The sequence below is a fragment of the Eptesicus fuscus genome, chromosome 4 (genome assembly GCF_027574615.1).
Source record: "Eptesicus fuscus isolate TK198812 chromosome 4, DD_ASM_mEF_20220401, whole genome shotgun sequence".
Classification (NCBI taxonomy): domain Eukaryota; kingdom Metazoa; phylum Chordata; class Mammalia; order Chiroptera; family Vespertilionidae; genus Eptesicus; species Eptesicus fuscus.
This window is the reverse complement of record NC_072476.1, coordinates 108,943,151-108,947,701: the sequence shown is the minus strand read 5'-3', so window position 1 is coordinate 108,947,701 and position 4,551 is coordinate 108,943,151.

Genomic DNA, 4,551 nt, shown 5'->3' with positions numbered 1-4,551 from the left:
GATTCGTGAGCTGGTTTTGACTGGGAGCCTGGCTGAGCAGCCAAGAGAGAGGGTTAGGCAGGGGGAAGGGCTCCGATTCTTTCATGCCTCTCAGATCACAAGTTATGATGAGGGGGAAGGGAGGTGGGGCCTAGAAAGCCTGCCAGAGCTTAGCTGCCCTGAGCCCTCTGGCTCCTTAGGATGTTTTCCTGAAGGAATCTTCCTTCGCACTGTTCCCTCTCCCCCTCTGTCTGTTTCTCTCTCCCACTGCCTCTGTCTCTCTCCCTCTCTGTTTCTCTCTCTTTCTCTCTTTCTCTCTCCCCAACACACACCCATTCTGTTACAACCTCACACACACAGCTTTGAGACAATAAAGACCTAAATGCAGATGTTAAGTCAAAATATCTTTCTAAAACTTTTTCTAGATATAAATATTCTTTCCTGAGCACACGTTTTCTGCACGCACACCTGAAGAGTCCGTTAACCGACTTAAAACGGCAGAAGGCTGTACCTCTCCTCTAAGTCACTAGCTGTCAGCACTGTGGTGGTTTCCTGCATTGCACTCAACGCACTTTATAATTCAATGGCCGTGTGTTTATTCTATTTACCCTATGTTACTCGGTCTCTGATCAGGACCGTGTTGCTCATTATGGTATCCCCAGCTGCTAGCAAGATACCTGACACCATAGTGGGTTCTCAGTAAATAGTTGCTAAAGAATTATTGAATGAAGCATATACACTACACTTTGTAGTGTCCAACTGCCTATTTGCTCAGGTCCATTTCCTGCCCTTCCCTCCATGCTCTGTCCCATAAGGAAGTACATTCCCAGGTTCCATTGCTCCCTGGCTGTGAGGCGGACTTGGCCAGTGGAGGCCCTGGTGAAAAGACAGAGCAGGAGAAGGGAAGAAATCCCATCCTCTTCCCCTCTCTCCTTCCTGAGAGGTCTCTGGCCACGGCTGCAGCTCCGCTCGGGCCCAGTTTCCACCTGATAACACCACCTTCGTCCCTGCAGACACAGCAGTGGTCCCGGCTGCCCAGTGTTGCTCGTATCTGGGTTGACTCATTGTCCTCTTGGCTTCTCAGCTCTTTCGTCACCAGGGCAATTCTCTGTCTCAGATTTCCTGTTTTAAAGACCGGAGTGGGTCTTATTTTCCTTGCTGGAACCCGAGTTCAAATGAAAAGTCTGAGTGGAGGTGAAACATGACCACATAGGAAGGGCTCTAAAAATGGTTTAAGAGGAGGAGATGGAGTCAGGAGTCAGAATATTCAAGTTTCAGTTCTGGTTCTGCCTCTTCCTAGCTCTGTTTCCCTGGGCAAATCACTTCAAATGGTGTTTCCCAAACTGTATACCAAGGCGACCCAGGCCACTATGATGAATTCACAAGGCTGTCTCCGGATATTTAAACAATTGAAGACAGTAAACGGAATGAAACTCACCCATCTGTTAGGTACCACATGAACTCCTTGTGTGGTAGTTCACACTTTCCACATTAGATCGCACTGCAGAGAATGAGAGTAGCCGTGTCCAATTTGATTCTATGAACATGACGCTGTGTCATGTCACACAGGTGCATATATGATCCATTAGTAGCTAATTGTAATTAAGAATGAAATAAAAATTAAAATGTGACTTCCTTCTACTTACGTATATTATTTTTTTCAAACAGCTAATTACTTGTTAGGATATACATATTTAAATTCGGGGGACCTAATTATAAATGGAATGGTTAGATCTTTCTTTTGACCTAGGGGCACTGTGAAAAAACAACCGAGACACTAAGGGAAATGTGAACCAAGGAAGTTAGGAGGGAGTGGGGGTGGGAAGAGATCAATCAAAAAACTTGTATGCATATATGCATGAGCCATGGACACAGACAGTAGGGTGGTGAAGGCCTGGGGCAGAGGGGCAGGGCAGGCTAGAAGGGGTCAATGCAACCAGTCACCTTGATGCAACGCGACCTTGACGCAACCAGTCACCTTGTCCCATGTGATTTGTTTTTTTTATTATCATCATACAGTTTGTAGCGCCTCATCACTTCCTACATTGTAGTATCAAAAGAGAGTGGAAATAAATGTATACTGAATTATGCATTCAAGAATATGCTAGTAATTCCTATGTATGCAGGTGTATAATTCCCATTATGGGAATGTAAATTAGTACAGCCACTATAGAAAATAGTATAAAGGCCTCTCAAAAACTAGTCATAGAACTATCATATGACCCAGTGATTCCTCTTCTAGTATTTACCCCCAAATGTGAAAACACTTATTTGTAAAGATATATATACCCCTGTGTTCACTGCAACATTATTTACAAGTAGAGGCCAGGTGCATGAAAATTCATGCACTGGAGGGGGGGTCCCTCAGCCTGGCCTGCCCCCTCTTACAGTCTGGGAGTCCTCATGGGCAGGAGGCAACTCGGCGATCAGGGGAAGGTGACGCCCCCATCACACCTCTGCTGCTGCCACTGCTGGCAGTGCAAGCTTTGGCCAGCCCTGGTTACCTGAGCCTTGAGCAGCCCTGGGTGGCTGGGCAGCTGCCATCCAAGGCTTGCCTGGGCCTCGGGCTGGCCCTGGGTGGCTGGGCAGCCACCATCAGTGACTTGCTTGCAGCTCAGGCCGGCCCTGGGTGGCTGGGCAGCTGACATCCGAGGCTTGCCTGGGCCTTGGGCTGGCCCTGGGCAGCTGGGGGCGCTGAAGGGACTGGGGGACTCTGGAGGCAGGTGCGTGGAGCAGCCGGACCCGCCTAGGGGTGGGCCCGGCCGTGCCACGTGCCTGCCGCCCCAGCAGGGCTGAGGGGACTGGGTGCCACCATCTTGTGGCTGTGGGTGCCGCCATATTTGAGGGCATGGCAGTCAATTAGCATATTTCCTCCTTATTGGCTGTGGGTGCCGCCATCTTTGTGAGGGGGTGATGGTCAATTAACATAGTCTCTCTTTATTTGATAGGATAGCCAAGACAGGGAAACAACATATGTGTCAATTGAGGGATGATTAGAGAAAGAAGATGTGGTACATATACACAATGGAATACTACTCAGCCATAAAAAAGAGGAAATATTGCCATTTGCAACAACATGGATGGATCTTGAGACAATTATGCTAAGTGAAATGAGTCAGATGGAAAAGGACAAAGACCATATGATTTCACTCACATGTGACATATAAAACAAAAAGTAACAAACTAATAAAACAAAAACAAACTCAGAGTCAGACAACAGGATGACAGTTACTCCAGGAGGAAGAGGATGCGGGGAAGGTGAAGTGGTAAGGGGATCAAATGTATGGAAGGAAACTAGATTTCGGGTGGGGAGCACACAGTAGAGTACACAGGTGTCAAATTATGATCTTGTACACCTGAATTTATGTAATATTAACCAATGCACCCAATAAATTTAATTTTTCAAATTAAGTAAAACGAAACGAATATAATCCCTCTTTCACTAGAATTTCCATCCTCTTACCTGCCCCCTTGCCTATTTCTAAATCTACATTTTGCCAAAAGATAACTAGAAAAAAGAGAAAGTATAGCATTTTCTGCACACGGTTTTATACTCTTCAGAAGAAAAGTATGGGTCACTGACAAAAGCTAGTGACTTTATTTATATACATTTATTCATTAAAAGTTCACACCCTACAAAAAACTTTTCATTCAACATTTTATGCAAAGTTAATCAATCACCGAAATCAACATTCTAAGTCAGCCCATCTGTTTATTTACAAGTTTTTGCCAACTTATTTTTATTCTTTTCCTCACTAATCTATTCAACAGATTTTTAAGCACCATATGACAGTAAAAAGGTAAAATCACTGGGTTCCTATCCATCAGAACGGTGCTACTCAAAGTGTGGCCTTTGAATTGGAAGCAGTATAAGCAAGTTCGGTAAAAATGAAAATTCTTGGGTCCCTCCCTGGACCCACTGCATTCAAATCTCTAGGGCTGGGATGCAGATATCTGTGTTGTAACTGTATCTCCATCTGATTCCTTTGTGTGCTAGGAGTTCGAGGCCTAGAGAAGAGCTATGTAAACGACACTAAAAACAATGACTATCTTTGGAGATATGTACAAAGTATAATGGGAATGTAGCAAGAGTTCCTAAGACTAGGAGCTAACACCTAACACCTAGGATGTTCCAGGCATGGCAAAGTCATCTTCTCAGACATCACAACGATAGAGTGAGATTCGAACCCAAGGCCTTTCTGCTCCAAAGTTCATAATCACTGTACAAAACCACCCTAGGGTTGAGAAATGAAGGAAGCTGCACTAGGAAGACTGTGTCTGAGCCAGGTCTGAGTTTGCTAGGCCATCGTGCTGGAGCAAAAGGGAGCAGGAGTATTGTTAGTCCTAGAAAATGGTGCAGCGATGGAAAGGAATGAAGCACATTTAGAAACGTTAGGCAGTCCAATATAAAGTGCTGGGGAGGGGAGGGGTGTGGATGGGACTGGATAACGAGGTAGAAGTCTTATGACAAGTAAAGGGTTGATATGCTATGTAAATGAGTTAGTATTTTATCCCATAAGAACAAAGAGGAACACTGAAGACTTACAGGACTGAGAAGACCAGTCTGGCGTG